The sequence below is a fragment of the Tamandua tetradactyla genome, chromosome 21, assembly GCF_023851605.1.
Source record: "Tamandua tetradactyla isolate mTamTet1 chromosome 21, mTamTet1.pri, whole genome shotgun sequence".
In the NCBI taxonomy this organism is placed as follows: Eukaryota; Metazoa; Chordata; class Mammalia; order Pilosa; family Myrmecophagidae; genus Tamandua; species Tamandua tetradactyla.
In genome coordinates, this window is record NC_135347.1 from 18,388,373 (window position 1) to 18,407,530 (window position 19,158).

The window sequence follows — 19,158 nt, forward strand, 5'->3', positions numbered from 1 at the left end:
AGCAAAAACATTAAACAAAACAGGTCTCCATGCAGCGGGTGAGAGGGAGGGAGGCGGATTTAGTGGAAAGGCATGGCTGCCCGGAGGCATAACACATAACCATAGGCTGGAAAAGTACAAAGTGAGGGGAAAATGTGGGTTAGGCGAATTCCTCAGCAGGGCTTAGGGCTATTTTCTTTGGCATCGTGTCAATTGTGGAACTGTTTGAATTTGATCATCTCATGCCCTAAATAAACACATTCTCCATATTTTTACAATCTTGGGGTGGGGGGAAACTTCCAAGTCGAACAGGAGGCCCAGAAAGCATAAATAAAAAGGTTGACAGATTGGAATGATTAAGAAGTCAAAACTTCTATTTGACAAATTCAGCTCACATGAACGAATTTAAAAGTCAGATGAAGACTGTGGGAAAATATTTGCTACACACATAAATGACAAAGAGTTAACTTCCATAATAGCTCAAATGCTCCCACAAAACCGTATAAAAAGACAAACAACCCCACTGAAACGGGTGAAAGATAAGGAGAGGCATTTTAGAGGACAAAACTGCAAACTGTAAATAAACGCTTGAAAAATGTTTACACAAACGAATAGTTATAGTTAATCAAAACAGAAAGTTAATTTTTTTGTTAAGCTGGCAAAATTTAATAAGATTAGATGACGTACATGTTTGTAAGAGGGTAAGGAGAGATAAATCTCTTTATATTCTGTTAATTCAAGTATAACTTGGTATGACATTTTTGAAAGACAATTTGGCAAGATTTATCAAAGTTAAAATAAACATACTTTTCAACACAGAAGTCCCACTTACAGGATTCCATTTTAGAATAGAACTGACCTAGTTGTAAAGATGTGTATTTCTGTGTATGTATATGTATCTGTATATGTATGTATACTTTTATATACACACACGTGAATATTCATTGTGACATCGTAACCGGAAAAAACAGGAGACGATCCAAATGCCACTACAGGAAAATGTACAAATAAATCACAGAACATCCATATAATGGAATATTATGAAGAACCAAAAAATGAGGTGTCTCTAAATGCACTGACATGGTAATCTATTGAGTGGAAAAAACAAGATTCAAACACACACCTATAATACAATCCCATTTTTATGAAAATGAAAACAAAGGTCTGTATGTCTGTGTTTGCATATACATTGGACAAAAGTGGCCACAAAGAAAAAACACACCAAACTGATAAAAGTCATTAGATGTAAGGTGATGAGGTAATTGACAAATAGAAAATTAGTTTTGTTTGTTGTGTTTTTGCATTGTTTGAATTTTCTACTACAGCATCTATTATACTTGCACTTAAAAAATAACAATGTAAAGATAGAAACAATATACACATACATTCATATTACTTTCCTTTTATTTTAAATAGCAAAATAATTGTAGCATAAAGGTGTGATGTACAGAATAAAACCCTTTTCTGATCCTTCCAGATTACCGACTGGTAGAAGGATAATTTTGGAGACAGCTTTAAATGGAGAACAAAAGAAACTGTTCACCACCACCTTCAGGAGTTAGCTAAGACAGGGTACTTCAGCAGAACCGATGAAGTGGCATTTACCACATGCCCACCTCAGGTGCCTATAAAAACAAAGAACAAAACAAAAACAAGACACCTTCTTTAGAATTCCTCCTTCATTAGGGTCTTTGTGAGTACATGAGTTAATACGCAAAGTATTTGAACAGCGCTTGGCATGCAGTAACTGAAATGCAACTTTTACAATTATTGAAGCAATAAGTATTCCTTTCTCTTTCCCTCTCAATGTGGGAGGAGGTAGGATTCTACACTTTCCTGGTGTCCCAAAGGCGGAGCTTTTCTAGGACTTCCCTAGTGCAATGTGAGCAGATAACACAAAGGGAAGACTGGAATCTCCTTCTTCCTGGACAGTTGCAGGTGGGACCAGTGGACATACCATGTGTTCCTAGAGCATGGGCCAAGATCCTAGCGAGAGGCAGAAAAGGGTAGTAAATGGTGAAGGTGCAAGAATCACACCGCTGGTTTCTCATGGAATCAAGTCAAGGGTGGCAGAAATATTTTTGTTTCCCATAAACCTGGACCCAATTGCAAAAGGAGGGAACAGAGGGTCACTTGACAGAGTTGCCAATTGAAGCAACAAATAGTTGGGCAAGAAGGTACAAGGTGAGGAAGGAGGTAATGGCAAATGGCACTGACCGGTGAAATCCTTGACATTGTGAGCACAGCTGGGCCTCTGCCCACGATGGAGCTGGTCACTGGTGGCCTGGGGTGTAGAACTTGGCAGGTGATCGTGTGAGCTGCCGGAGGTCGTAGTTCTACAAAGGGGTCATTTTTCTAAACAGCCAGCTGAACCCCCTTTCTTTCCCAGTTCTATAGCAAAGAGGGTTTAAACTAGGATCATCGTTCCAATAAACTAGCAGATACCCTTTCTTCAGGCTAAAAGGGTTAAACCTAGGAGCTGGACAGTGGGAAAAATCCTTGAAGAATGCTCTGGGAATAAAATTATAAACTAGAATTTTTATAGCTGAATTAGACTAAAAAGGATGAATGTACTGAGCTAAGTTTAAACTGGAATGAGGAAAAGTTAAGGTATCTATTCCAGACAGGTTTTGCAGTTCATGCACATGCATTATAGGGGGAGGAGTTGAAAAAGAGTGTCAGGAGTTCAGGGCCAAGAGAGGTATATGTGGTTATGAGAATAAAGCAGGCATTATGCTTGCACAGGAGTCCTTTATTCTCATCTGCCACATGCTTTCTTCCCCCTTTTGGTTCCTAAGGAAACATATTCTCTAATCCTTCCATAGAGTCTTACAGATTGAAGGAGTCCTGGAGAAAGGAATCAGTCCAACTAAGAGGCAAAAAGAATCAAGAGCCCTTTTTTGTTGTTGTTGTTTTTAAAGAGTATACCTTTTGAACAATATCATGGATAGAATGCTGAAAATGGAATTCAGGAGATCTAAGAGAGCTGGGACAAATACCTCAAACTCCACAGTCTCAGTATTTTTCTATAAAGTGGCCTTGATAGCATTAGATGGGCCTCAAGATTTTCTCCAGTACTCTGCTTCTCTTCATAGACCGAGAAGGGACCTTGGTTTTATCTAGTCAACCCTGCTCCCATTCTGGAAGTTTTACAAAGGAATATTTATGCCTTGGTAATTTCCTCTAAGTATAAATTATCTGGACCAAAGTAGTGTTACTTTGTAGGAGTAGGACCTCAGCTATGTTACCAAAAGTTCAGTTCCATCCCTGCTGTGTGTGAGTCAAAGGACCCTGGGCTACAGTCACTGGCTAGGTTTCTCAGAAGTTTCCCAGAGAAGAAAATGATGGCTGCAAACCACTGACACACCTTTGCATGACCAGGGATGTTTAAGGATAAGTACTATTAGGACTGAGTTATACTAGTGACAACAAGTCAACCCCTAATTTTCAGAGTCTCAGTACCACAAAAAGTTCAAGTCATGGGGGTCAGCAAGGCTCTCTACCATCCATTGACTCAGCTCCAGGCTCTCTCCACCATCTACTCAACTTGAGACCCCAAGTTCATCCTGACCGGGAAGGAGATGGAGGAAGGAGGCACACCTACATTTAGATGTCATAGAGCTTCTGTTCTCATTCCTGTTTGCCAGAACTTAGTCACCTGCCCCCAGCACAACTGCAAGGGCCCTGGAAATGTAGGGGAGCACATGGATATTCAGATGAGTACTACATGACTCTGGGTGAACTAATGATGCAATCAAGGACACAAAGTCACCAAGTGAGGACCTGTTCCCTCTTGTCACCTTTTAAGTGCCCAGAAGCCTTGTTTTCTTTCTTTCTTTTTTTGTTTTGCAAGGACAGGCACCGGGAGACAAACCCAGGTCTCCCTAGCATGGCAGGTGAGAACTGCCTCCTGAGCCACTGTGGCCCAACCAAAGCCTTTGTTTTTAATCAGTGGAGTAACACAATCTGAATTGTATTTTTGAGCAATAACTCCGGTGAGGATGAGAAGAACAGACTGGAAGAGAAAAGACAAGGAACACAGAGAAAAGGCTAAAGGCAGTGGTCCCGGCAGGTCCTAGAGGGTCACAGCTGGTTAAGCAGTGTCAGGACGGACCCAAGGTTATGTCTGTGAGATGTGCAGGTGAGGGAGGGTCTATTTCTCTTTTCTTCTCAAAAATAATAGTTCGGGAAAACTGAGGCCACTTTGCTGAGAACTAGGTCTTCATCATGTCCAAGCAAGGGATTACTTTTTAGTGACTGTATCACATTGTCGGTTCATAAACTTGAAGCCAACGAAAATCCTCAAAATTGTTCAGAGGAGCTGCCACTAAGCCAGGCCTTCCCATCCGCTAGTTGGGCTTTTCATGTTGCTTTAAACCCTAAATGTAGGCTTCACAGTTAAACCATTAAGGGTCATCCTGTTATATTCAGACAATCGCTTCAGACTTTTGGATTTTTAATTCTGTCATTGTAGGTAGTGATGTTTTATGATCTGTATCACACTCCAATTTGATAAGTATGTCTTGGGTGTCTACATCCAAGTTCTTGAAAAAGTAGGCCAAGGGCAGAGTCTCCCAGAACACCAGAGACTTCCCTGGAGAGTCAGCGCGATTCATTAGTAAACACAGTGGGTTCATTTGTTCTACCAGCTTCAAATCCTTCTTATGATACTATCAACCGGTTCACATTTCCTCAATTTCTCAAGGATATCTTAAGATTTTATAACATGCCTGGATGAAAATCAAACTCATCATCTTCCTTCCCAAACCCGCTCCTATTCTTCAATGGTCTTTACTGATTGATAGCATCACTATCAGCTGACGGTGCCAGAAATCTGGGAGCAATTCTAGACCCTCCCTCACCTTCACATCTTTCAGACATAACCTTGGGTCAGTCCTGACACAGCTTAACCAGCTGTGACCCTCTCCGGCCTGCCAGGACCACTGCCTTTAGCCTTCTCTCTGTGTTCCTTGTCTTTTCTCTTCTAGTTTATCCTCCTCATTCTCACTGGTGTTATTGCTCAAAAAATGCAATTCAGATCATGTTATTCCACTGGTTAAAGCCCATCAAAGTTCCCCCATATAACAGTAATATTAAAAATATTTAATCACCAGTTCAGCTGGGCAAGGACCAAACAGGAGGCCAACAGAACTCCTCCTGGTGAGAAGCAAACGTTTCTAGGGGGTGTAACGCCCCCATCCAGGGGCTTCTGCTTTGCAGTAGGGCTGGCAGTGGGGCTAACAGACCCCACATTTGCTTCTTAATACCGTAATTCGCCTTTCTCAATTCTCTTCATGCTCCATCCCCAGTTCAGAAGGAATCTTGTGGCTCCCCTGAGGCCAGCTGCTCTTACATGGTCCTGCATTCTGCCCCACTCCCAGGTTTTTGGTAGAAACTTTGTCTGGGAGGGTTCTTTCAGGTTTTACTCTATTGAGTCAGCCAAGGTTTTAGATTTCAAAAGTAAGTCAAGTAAGTAAATAAATGAAAGCAAAAGCTAACCCCCAATTTTCCCCAACCCTGCCCCCCCCCACCAAAAAAAAACACCAGGCTCTTGGAAATGAAAGTTTTCAAGGCTTTCTTTTTACATTCTCAGACAAAAATTTGACTCTATTCTGGCTGGACTCCTTTCTGTTTTTTTTTCTCCAAAGCAATCAGTCTCAGGCTCTTGGTTTGGTTTAATGGTAAAAAGACCACAAGGCAAAAAAGATTTTCCAAGACAGAAAAAGATTTCTACATTTCAAGATGTGCATCCCAATTCTTTGTATTATGTCCACTTACCCTACTAAATTCAGTTCCATGTGGAGAAGGACCAATGTTTGATTGATTTCTGCTTTCCCAGGACCTGGGATATAGTCAGTGCTCATTAAATGTTTATTGGCTTGCTGATTAAACAACTGAACAAAGATAGGTCATGTCAAAGTCGTTTTGCTAATCTGCTAGTATGCCAATTTTATCCAAAAAGAAATCGAATGATTGGCCTTAGTTTCTTTATTGTTGTTTGGCTCAATCTGCAGAAATAGGAAAATTTATTGCTTCTTTTGAAAAGAATTCCAGGAACCACAGGGATTTCAAGACCACATCTGTGAAGATCAATTTTTGTAGGGGGTAAAAAAAAAAAGGTGTATGCATAAAGAACATGATAATTTAGTAACATATTTGCAGATAATAGATAATTCCCATGTATTCCGGATGCGTAATTCTTCAAATAGAAAAAATTCATTTCATTGTCTTCTCACCTTTATGAATATTTTCTCCCATTCTAATGGTTAAGGCTACCTTATAGAAACATATCAGTAGTTTTACCTTGATACTTCCTTGTATAGCCTGCTCCTCAAGACTCATAATTCCCAGATGCTAAGTATTAGATGATCTTAATTATTTTATTTCTAAAAAGGACTTATTTTTCTTTGAGTGATTTCCCCCCTTCCTTTTTGTGGCATTTCAAAATAGATTATTGTGGTCGTTAGCAGATTTCAGTGGCTTAATTCCAGTGAATTGTGCCCATATTTGCACAATCTAGAATGTAGGTGAAAATTACTGCTGTGCTCTAGACACCACACTACAGAGAGGAAGCCAGTCAGGGAGTCCTGCATCCAGAGAACCTAATTTCAACTACTGCTCTGCTTCTGGCTTTGGGGGAATTACTTATTATTTCAAGTAAATCGAATGGGCCTTATGTTGTGTATGGTTCTTATGATTAAATAAAATCCATTGTGAAAGGTGACTGGCATGTTATTATAGCAACAATGAAGGTGACCTCAAATCTATTGATTGAGGAAGTGACTCACTAGGTGGAGAACTTTGATCTCCCTGGAAACCAGGACCTGGTCAGAAAGTGGATATGAGAACAGCTCTCTGCATTAGCTGCCCAGACGGCCAGCGCTGCTTCAGCTAACCTGGCCTGCAGCATCAGCGTTGCCCCCCGCCCTCCCCTTGCTGTTCACTTTCTTCAAGAACGTACAAATTCTGCAGAAAGAAGAAGGCTGCACTGTCCCACCCCACCCCAAGTGTATGTTTCCTGATAAGATAGACCCACAAGGTGTCAAGATACATTAGTGGCTCAGGAAAGCTTTTATTCCCCCATAGACTCCAGGTACTGGATCATCACACAACCAGATAAATTATTAAAAGTCCAGGAGGAGAAGATTTCCTTAATGCATCACGTGATCTACTATATTAGTCTTGCCTGTGTGTGCATGTGTGTGAACCACTAAACAGAGTGGGTTGTCTTTATCTCCCAGTTTCATTTTTATATCCAGTTCTTGAAAAAGTTATTTTACTCATTCTCAGTTCAGAAATTATGAGACCCACTTTGTAGTTCAGCCATTTTCAATTAAGTTACTCCGCCCACTCTGCAAGCTTTTTCTGGGCACTCATTTACCCACCGAAGATTTTATAAGGCAGCCCTCTGCTCTTTCTCTGCCGCTGTGGTTGCACTGCCTCCACAAACCTAATCTGTCCCTGAGGGAGCCTGATGGCTCTGAATCAGAAACCGTGCCACACAGAATATGAGAGTTCCTCTTCCTTCCCACTCCCCATTCCCAGACATTTTTTTAGGATATGAATATCAGCCCACAAATGCTATTTGTTGCACAAGCCATTATGTTTCTTCTTATCTTTATAAATCAATTTCAATCTGCTCTGGATTCCCCTCCCTCCAGGCTGGTGAGAAACAGAATTTCAGTCATTACTGGAGCTCTTTACCTTCCAGGACTGTGCAAAGGCACTGAAGCATTGCCAGGGCATCAGCTTGACCCCTCTGGTCAGGAGCCACAGGCTCTGGTGGTTACCACTGAGATGCTTGTTGTTCTAGACCATTCGGGACCGTCAGCCCCAGCGGCTCTGCTATTTTCATGCCATTCTCAGGGCACTGGAAGCTTAGGTGAGGCTGTATCCAGGGCTGGTCTTGCTAGGTGCCCTCCAAAGCCATGCCAGGGAGCTTTTCACATTCTCAATGTTTTATCAAAAAGCAGGGAGAGGACCCCTAATATTTGAGGGACTCCCTGACCTTCATCTCTTCTCACCCTCAAGGAGATCTCTCCATTCCCTTTTTTAACTGAACTTGAAAGTCACCTCCTTTTCTCTCTCTCCTCTCTGGGACACCTAGCATAATTTCTTCAATGTCTTTAAGCTTTGCAAAAAGAAAGGAAAAGCCTTAGACATCAATCTTTCTGTTGCACAAAATCCCTGTTGCAAGCAAAGTATTAGGATGGAGGAACCTGCTTGAAATCAAAGAAACAAAAAAGTTATTCAAATATTATTCTGTTCACATTTTTAAGCTAGTATACTCTTTTGTATACTCTTGTTAAAAGAACTACCTTTTAAGGGGAGCCCTAAAAGGGAGGAGGAAAGTAGCTGTGCTGCAAATGCATCTACAGAGGGGCCCAGGGGAGGGCAAATGCCTGTAATCAGCCCAGTTGTCTCAAGACCAGTGGGCTTGTGGAAGGTGGGTCTTCTCTGCCAGCATGCATGTGATTTTCCACAATTCTCCCAGGGTGACTGTTGCTGCAAAGGCATTTGAACTCCAATATCTATTTTTGCTCCTTCATTTGTACCCATCATATACTTTTTCCTCATTCATTGAGGCATTTATCTTCTTTTTCTTTCCTCTACATAGTTTCAAGTAATGTGGACATGTAGGACATGACTACTATCACTTCAGATATTCTTTGACTGTCAAGGCCCTCAACCACCATGAAGGCTTGGTTGATGGCTGACTGGTCACTGGGCCAACTAATAAAGAAAATATCCACAGCCTGTCATTGCAATATTCAGACAGCCAGATCAGCAATCACTCTGCAACTGACTGAGCTAGTTTAATGTGTATGTGTCTCTTCAATTACAGAATCAAAAAATATTAGCTTTATATTATGTATTGGTTTGCTAAAGCTGCCAGAACGTAATATACCAGAAATGGAATGACTTTTAAAAATGGAAGTTCTAAGGCCAGGAAAATGTCCAAATTAAGGCACCAACAAGAGGTGACTTTCACTCAAGGAAAGCTGATGCCATCCAGAACATCTCTGTCAGCTGAGAAGACATGGCGACATCTGCTAGCTTTCTCTCATTTCATAACTTCCTGCTCCAGGGGAGTTTTCCTTCTGCATCTCCAAAGGTCTCTGGCTGTGTGGGGTTTTGTAGGCACCAAATCTCCTTCCAAAATGGTTCCCTCTTAAAGGGCTCTAGTAAGCAACCCCACCTCAAATGGGTGGAGACACATCTCCATGGAAACCAACTAATTAAAATTTACCACTTACAACTGGGTGGGTCACATCTCCATGGATACAGTAAAAAAGATTCCACCCAGCAATAACATGAGGCTTAAAGAACATGGCTTTTCTGGGGTACATGACAGATTCAAAACAGCACGTGCTACAATCTAGATGGCTCATCCTTTTTACATGATTGCTTTCTTTCAATGTATAGTGAATGTGACTTTCTGGGCCACTGTTTTCCATTTTACAGACTTTATGGCTTTATTTATAAATATTTAAGCTTGTGAAAGCTGTTTATTGTTTTTCTATTTACCCACCTTTGTTGCAGAAAATTTGCTTTCTTTCATATGCTCAATATAAAGACAGTTTTTGAATGAACAAATGTGCCATAAACTTACACAATTTGGCAGTACTTGATTTGTTGTGCCCTTTATCCATCACGAATTGCACTTCTTTTCTCCATGTATTTTTATTCTGTAGGACAGAGGGTCAGCAGCCCATGGTCCAAATCTAGGCCACTTCCTAATTTGTGAATAACGTTTTATTGGAACACAGCCATGCTCATTCATTTAAGTGTTGTATGTGGCTGCTTTTACACTATGACTTCATAGCTGAGTAGTCATGTAGAGACTGTACTGCATGCAAAGCCTAAAATATTTAGTACCTGGATCTTTACGGAATATGTTTTCCAACCTCTGCTACAAGGCAACCACAAAAAACCCATTCTGTCATAGAATCCCATAGTGTCATAGCTGGAAAGGATTTAATCCAAGAATTCCATTTTACAGAAAACAGGCCTACACAAATGCCAGCTTTTACAGAGTGCGTATTATGTGCCAAGCACCAAGTCTTAGAAAATATTATCTCATTTAGTGCCCACAATCAATATTATTATTTCTACTTTACAGATGAGTAAGTTAGGACACAAGAACTCAAATAACACCCCCACAGGCACATGACTGTTCTAACTAAAGGAGATGGTGGGATTGGACCCAGGGAATGGGCTTTTGGATTCCCAAAATCCAATGTAAGAACAAGACCATTGCACAGTTCAGCCTCTTAAGTGAAAGAATTTTCTGTAAGTCCTATCCAATAGGAGTGCCTCATTTCCTGTTCTCCCATGACATTTATCAAAAGTAAAAAATTTTTATTCACCCTATGTTCTGTGGCCAAGGGAAGAAAGGTCCTCCTTCTGCTGAATTTGCTGAGTCTTGACTGAATACATACCGACGAGAGGCTCTGGAGCAGCACGTCTGTCCTAGCATGCCTGGCAACAGTTCTTCCCTGGATGAGTCACACAGCTGTGACTCTGTTCCCTGGAGACTTGGGTGGGGATGGGCTTAGCCTGTTTAATGTCCATGCAAAGTGGAAGTGGGCCATCTGGTAGAGGCCCTTCTGTTCCCGTGAGGAAAGGGAACTCTTCCCCCTCAGGTCAACCTGTATGGCTTAACCTTTCCAGTTCTCAAAGAATAGAACAGAAACCACTATTTCGGGTCAGAAAATTTATAAACAACATTTTCAACAGGAATGACTTGGGGCTACATGCTTTAAAAATTACAGACGTAGCATAAAATGAAACTCCCTTTTTCTACTTTACAGCTTTGCTCAATCATGTTAATGTCTACAGTTTCACATGACTGTCGTGGCTCTAACATGGCAATGACCCCCATTGCCTTCTCAGCTCCACTGCCTTAGAAACCTATATTTCACACTTATTGGACAAGCTTTCTTTCATGTTTTTAGCTTCTTAGTCTTCCATAATTTGGTTTTCTCTTCAGGTTCCTTCTGTCAGTCTTCCTAAAAATTTTCTTCTAAAATGAAAACTTCCTCTGTGCTTATACCCATGCTGCAAACACTTCTACAGAAAGCCCCACAAGTGGGCAGATTTACAAATATGGTCATTGTCTTCCACTGGGCTCATAAAATGGAACAGCTTGGTAATCATCAATATTTCCCTTGTCAGTTCATACTTTGGTTTCCACACCAATCATTTCAGACCCCTAAAATTCTCCCCAAATTTCTGACTCTCCCATTTACTTCACCAAATGGGAACTCCAAAATCTCTACATGTTTTCAAGTCTCTTTTGTCTTGCTATATGCCTTACATTTGACAAGGAGCCACCCTCCTATGTAAGTCTAGTTGTTCCATAGATTTTCTCTACTACATCGTCACTCAACATCTCAGGGAACTTGTGCTGATCATTTTCCCATTTTCAGATCTGGTTAAAGGGCAGGTCACTTGATCTTCAGCCTGGTAGGCCAATTCATAAGGACTGAATAAACAACACTGGAATAAATTACTGTAGAAATACAAAAGCATTTAATTCAGATTTTCATATAAAACTGCGAAGTATAAATTGGTCCCCCTCCTGCTGAATGGAAAGTAAAACCAAACAAAATAAAACAGATAACAAATGAGCAAGTTCTTCTTTGGTTCCTCAAAAATAAGACAGTGGAGAAGTAGCAAATGTATGCTTGACTCATATGAAATCATTAATACATGAACCGCTAAAGTGAGAGCAAGAACTAAAGTGAGAATTGAGCAAGTAACGATTTAAATATTATGAGCAATTCTGCCTGCCAGTCTCCTCACTGCTCATATGACCCAAAACGGTGTTGTCAGGGAGGGAGAAAACTAATCCCTGGAGAGTGTGCAATGCCCATCTTCATTATCTCATTCCTCATCACCCAGACACCGAACTAATCATTATTGTCAGCACCAGTCATCATGGTGCATCTCCATTATTATCATCATCAGAGGCTGGAAAGAATATCTAGAATGTATCATGTGTATTCAGCATTATTTTTTCCTTCCTTTTTAAAAATGTTCCAGTTCTCCTCATCTTGCTACCCCATAATGAAAAATATCATACAGTTATATTTTGCTGGTCTACCCTTTATTATCTCCTCTGTATTTTACACATATATACATATTGCCAAAGAAGATTGTATATGCCAAATCATAGATACTCTACTCTATGGTCAATTTAAGGTTTTCTCAAGGATTATTTACCTTTTTACAGGTTATAGATAAACATTTCAAGTTCTTGATCACTCCTTCATTCTAAGACTATTTCAACTACCTTTTTATTCTTTTTTACTAAAAGAAAAGTCTTTTGCAATCCTAGACTATGGGATGTTTAATAAACCAGATTCTTTGCCATGAGTGGAGAATGTCTTTCAAAATATTATTCAATAGTTGATTATCAAATATGTGTCAATCAGTACTATTCCTAATTTTTAAAATGGAGATGTAGAAAGAGAATATCTTGAGATTCACTCCCTCAATTTTTTTACCTAAATGATATATTGAATATTTAAATGAAATAAAAAAATATTAAGAATATTAGGAAAACACTGAAGAGACTTTAGATACTACACAGTGAAACTCTTAAATACAAGTTATCGACTCTAAATACCGTGAAAGAAAGTATAGATATATTTGATTATATAGTAATTAAGAATTCTGTATGGAATAAGAAGTCATAAATTAAGTCAATAAGCAAATAAAAGAGCAGGGAATTTGTTTGTGATATATATTCTAGATAAAAGTTTAATAAATTTAATTGTATTATCATTTAATACTGAAAAGCAAATTACTTCAAGACCTACCAGTTTAAAATAACATATATGGATTATCCCACAGTTTCTCTGGGTCAGAAATTCAGGCACAATGTAACTGAATTCTCTGCTTCAGAGTTCCTCACCAAGATACAATCAAGATGTTAACTGGACTGCAGCCTCATCTGATGGTTTGACCGGGGAAGGATCCACTTCAAAACACAAGTGGTTAGTGAGAGTGATTTTTATCCTCCAGGGCTGTTGGGATGAGAGACTTGGTTTCTTATGGGCTTTGGCCAGAGGCAGTTCCTTGCCAGGTGGCCCTCTCCATCTGAGCAAACGTACGAGAAGAGCCACAGAGAGAATAGCAGCAGGGTGGCACTCATAGTCTTTGTAACCTAGTCATGGAGGTGATATTCCATCACTTTTGCCATATTTTGAGAAGCAAATCAGTAGGTCCAGCCCACACTCAAAGGGAAGAGATTCTATTAATGCATAAATACTAGATTTAGGGATCACTGGAGCCATTTTAGAAGGCTGCCTGACATGGTAATATACAAAAAATTTATTGGTTGTGTAGAAAAAGATAACTCAATGTAAATGGGAGCAAAGCATAAGGATAGGCAATTCACACAAGAGCAAATCCAAGTGATAATTTGCATATGCAAAGATTCCATCCTGTCCTTAAAAATGCAAATGTAAGTGGCATACCTATCAAATTAATTAACAAAGATAAGAAGATAACACTCTCATACATGCATTGTTAGTGGAATCTGAATTCTGCAGTCATTTTGGAAAATAATTTGTCAATAGCTATTAACATTTGAAATATACTTCTTGTGCCAGTTTGAAAGGATACATATACCCTAGAAAAGCCATGTTTTAATCCTAATCCTATTTTGTAAAGGCAGCTGTTTCTTCTAATCCCTACTCAGTACTATGTTTGAAACTGCAATTAGATCATCTCCCTGGAGATGTGACTCATCAAGAGTGGTTGTGAAACTGGATTAGGTGACATGTCTCTACCCATTCAGGTGAGTCTTGATTAGTTTATGAGAATCGTATAAAAGACAAAACATTTTGGAGAAAGCAAGATATTTGGAGAGAGCAGAGAATGCTGTAGCACCATGAAACAGAGTCCACCAGTCAGTTACCTTTGGAGATGAAGAAGGAAAATGCCTCCCGGGGAGCTTCATGAAACAAGAAGCCAGGAGAGAAAGCTAGCAGATGACTCCGTGTTCACCGTGTGTCCTTCCAGTTGAGAGCGAAATCCTGTCTGTGTTCACCATGTGCTTTCTCACTTGAGAGAGAAACCCTGAACTTTATCGGCCTCTTTGAACCAAGGTCTCTTTTTCTGGATGCCTTAGGTTGGACATTTCTATGGACTTGTTTTAATTGGGACATCTTCTTGGCCATAGAACTGTAAACTAGCAACTTATTAAATTCCTCTTTTTAAAAGCCGTTCCATTTCTGGTACGTTGCATTCTGGCAGCTAGAAAACTAGAAGACTTCTTTTACTTAGAAATCTAAACTATCATATTAAAATCAAGAAGATACACACACATATACACTGACATATGTTCTTATCATGGTTTTGTTCAGTGCAAAAACCCTGAAAATAAAGTGAATGACTATTAACAGGTAAATAGCAAAGTGTGACAAGTGTATATGTCATATTGTATAGTCATTTAAAAGAATGAATTAGAGGAAGAGAATGCCATGTCTCTTCCCTACAAAAAAGTGGGAAGAAAAACATGGCCAAAAAAGTACAACTGTGGGCACAGATATGCAGAAATGTAAAATTATATTTATTTCTGGCCGTGTGAACAAAGAAATTAGGTAAAATGACTTTTTAATAATGGGTTAGCTCTATATTAAGTATATATTATATATAGCATATATATAATATAAGCCTACTTTGAAAATCAGTCAATAACAGAGTGTGCATTTGATCACATAAGCATGAAGAAAGGTATGGGAAAATTGCAATTTTTAATTATTACCTGAGGTGTGTTAGTTAGAGGAAACTGTGGGAGGAGAGATGGAGTTGCACAAAAAACAAAACAAAAACTAAAATTGTATCTCTATATAAATATAAACTGTTTACCCTGATATTTGTCAGGGTTTTCCAGAGCAACAAACTCATATTATACATATATATGCATATGATATTTATAGAGATTTTTGTTATAGGAATTGCCATGCAATGATGGGGAGTGGCAAGTCTGAATTCCGTAGGGCAGGCTGCAAGTTGGGAACTCAATAGCGATGTTGAATTCCTCAGGAGAAGCTGCATGCCTGAAGTAGAGAGAGAGTGTTTTCCTTCTGATGGCTGAAATAGTTCTCTATTTAAAGCCTTCAACTGATTGGATGAGACTTCTCTCATTGCTGAAAGCAATCTCCTTTGTTGATTGTAGATGTAATCAGCCATAGATGCAGTCAACTAACTAATGATTTAAATCCATGAGACACCCTCACCCCCACAGTGATAATAAGGCCAGTGCTAACTTGACCAAAGAACTGGAAACCATAAGCTAACCAAGTTGACACATGAACTTAATCATCATAGCAGGTATAATTTGATCCCATTTATGTAGAAGATAAGTACATATGTGTATTTATACATAAAGAATTGCAAGAAAGTAGAGTCACCAAAATGTTTATAGTGAGTATTTCAAAATTGGGAGTTGTGTCAGTTTACAAACTGCTGGAATGCAATGTACTGGAACTGGAATGGCTTTTAAAAAGAGGACTTTAATGTTATAAGTTTACAGTTCTAAGAAAGTGAAAGTGTCCAAATTAAGGCACCAACAAGAGGTTACCTTCAGTCAAGAAAAGCCGATGGGTCAGTGTGTTAGTTAGATTCAGTTGTAACTTGGCCACATGAGTGTACCTAGTTTTGTTGCTGTGGACATAAGCCAATGGTACGTGAACCTCATCTGTTGCTAATTACATCTGCAGTCAGCTAGGAGGCATGTCTGCTGCAATGAGTGACGTTTGACTTAATTGGCTGGTGCTTAAATGAGAGAACACAAGGTAGCACAGCTAAGCAGCTCGGCATTTCTCATCTCAGCACTCGCAGCTCAGCCCAGGCCTTTGGCGATGCAGAAAGAAGTCACCCTGGGGAAAGTTGTTGGAACCCAGGGGCCTGGAGAGAAGGCCAGCAGAGACCATCCTGTGCCTTCCACGTAAGAAGGAACCTCAGTGGAAAGTCAGCTGCCTTTCCTCCGAAGAACTAAGAAAATAAATCCCCTTTTATTAAAGACAATCAGTCTCTGGAGTGTTGCATTCTGGCAGCTAACAAACTAGAACAGTTAGGAACATCGTGACTGGCATCTGCTGGTCCCTTGCTTCTGGGCTCCATTGCTTTCAGCCTCTGTTCCTGTGGGGGTCCCCCACTTTGCTTCTTCAAGGCTGACTTTTACCTCTTGGCTTCCCTTGGCTCTCTCCATGTTCTGGCTTGCTTAATATTTCATGGCGACGTTTGCTAGTCTCCAAGCACCTCCAAAGATCCTGTTTTCTGAAGCCACTGTTCTCCAAGTGTCTACATCTGCTCTCTCTGTTGGCTCTGAGGCTTCTGTCATTTCTTTAGGCTTTGTCTGATCTGAGCCTTTTCCAAAATGTTTCCTCTTTTAAAGGCCTTCAGGAAACTAACCAAGATCACTTGGAACAGGTGGAATCACATCTCCATGTAATCAAAAGTCACACCCACAAGTGGGTGTATCACATCTCTGTGGAGCTAATCAATCAAAAGTTTCCAATCTACAGTATTGAATTAGGATTAAAAGAACTAGCTGCCTTCCACAAGATTGGATCAGGATTAAAACATGGCTTTTCTAGGGTACATAATACTCTTAACGTGCACAGGAGTCAAAGTAATTTTTTTCTTTATATATAAAAATATAATTTTTACTTTTTCCTTATAGTTTTACATTTTGGCATTTTTGAAAAAAGCAGGTATTCTTTATGTAATTGGGATGAAGTGAAATATATAATTTATTACATGCTGTGGATGCAGAAGGAGTTTGCAATGGTCCAAGGAAGAGGAAGCCAGTCTTTTTATAAAAGTCACAGTGCTAAAATGCAGACCGAGAAGAGCAAAAAGTCACATGAGGGGAAAAAGGAGATTTGATTTGATAATATTATAGGAAATAGGTAGCAGAGTAGTAAGAAGTAAGGTTTTAAATGGAGATTGGAACCAGATTGTGAGGGCGTTTTAAAGACAGCGCAGACTTTATCTGGCAAGCAGTGGGGAGTCAGATTTGATTGCAAGATGACATGATGAAATTTGCTGGAAGGTGAATCTGGGCCTGGAATTCTGGACACAAACAGGGGTCTGGATTATCTGGCAAGGAGATTTTAAGGAACAAAACATTACAAGCACCAGTCACACTGACACACTGTCCTTGTCTTTTTGCTTGCATAACAGATGAGGTAACATTTCTGAAATAATTAAGAATAATACATTGTGCATACATCGTCCTTTATCATTTTTGTCTAACTCTTATTTTACAACAATCTAGTAAAAGAACATGTGGTGGATACTTTTTACAGTAAAAAGGTAAAGCTTAGAGTGGCTAAGCAAACTGCCAAACCTCATATAGTTGAACATCAGTCTGAGGATTTGGCCAAACTCTGCTCTTTAAGTTGAGCTTCAAACCTAGCCTTTGGAAGGCTGAACAGTCTTCGAAGATGGTGGCATATTTAACATGTTTATGATTGATGATCATATGAACCACTGAGGTGCAATCAATAGAATCAGTGAATCAAACAGGAAAGTAAATAAACATGTAAAACAGGCATGCTGTTTGAATTTATTATTAACTGACAATTTGCTTTCTAATATAGGGTGGCTGTGGTAGTTAGGTTCAGGTGTCAACTTGGCCAAGTGAAGGTGCTTCGTTCTGTTGCTGTGGACATGAGCTAATGGTACGTGAACCTCATTTGTTTCTCTTTACATCTGCAGTTGGCTAGGAGGTGTGCCTGCTGCAATGAATGATGTTTGATTTGATTGGCTGATGCTTAAATGAGAGAGCTCAACACAGCACAGCCCAAGCAGCTCAGCATACCTCATCTCTCAGCTCAGCCCAGGCCCTTGGAGATGCAGAAAGAAATCACCCTAGGGAAGGTTGCTGGAATCCAAAGACCTGGAGAGAAGGCCAGCAGAGATCACCCTGTGCCTTCCCACATAAGAAAGAACCTCAGTTGAAAGTTAGCTGCCTTTCCTCTAAAGAACTAACGAAATAAATCCCCTTTTATTAAAAGCCAATCTGTCTCTGACGTGTTGCATTCCGGCAGCTAACAAACTAGAACAGTGGCATTCCAGACATAAAGTGAAAATCTACTTGTGTGCTTTCTATGTTGGAATTCTAGCAGTCAGTAAAGTTATGCAATCACTATGATGACTGTGGAAACTTACTTTTGTGTAGAATAATCTTAAATCTGCTTCTAGAAATATTTAGAAAGCATTTTTCTCAAAGCAGTTCATTGAGCTTAAATTTGTGGCATTATTTAAATAAAATTACATCTTCTATAAGGGATAAAAAGAAATAACTCTTTATCTTAATTAATTACAACTAGAGAGGAAGGAGCATTTAGTATCTGTGTGGCCACACCCCTATTAGCAGTATCTGAGATGAGCAGAACTGTTCAAAAATTGCATTGGCTTTTCAACTAACCAGTTGGGGTATTCTAGTTTACTAGTTGCCAGAATGCAATTTACCAGAAACAAAACGGCTTTTAAAAGGGGGAATTTATTAAGTTGAAAGTCCACAGTTCTAAGGCCAAGAAAATGTCCAAATCAAAGCAAGTCTATAAAAATGTCCAAATTAAGGCACCAACCAGAGGTTACCTTCACTCAAGAAGGACCAATGAAGTTCAGGGTTTCTCTCTCAACTGGAAAGGCACATGGCGAATATGGTGGCATCTGCTAGCTTTCTCTCCAGGCTTCTTGTTTCATGAAGCTCCCCTGGGGACATATTCCTTCTTCATCTCCAAAGGTCTCTGGCAGCATTGGCTCTCTGCTTCTTGGCTTTAAAAAGCACTCTCCAAAAATGTTTCCTCTTTTAAAGGATTCCAGTCAAGGCCTACCTGGAATGGGTGGAGTCACAACTCCATGGAAGCCATCTAATCAAAAGTTACCTCCCTATAATGAGGTGGGTCACATCTCCATGGGAACAATCAAACCGCTCCCAGCCAGCAATACTGAATGAGGACTACAGGACATGGTTTTTCTGGGGCTCACAAATTCAAACCAGCATGTGGGTAACTATTTGGTATTGACTGTTGGCAGTATAATGACCATAGGAACAAATAGCTGATAATACTGACAATTAATTGTTTCTGCAACAAGTCAAAATTTTAAAACTTTGCCAGCTAAAAGTGATCATAAAAAAGGCATAAT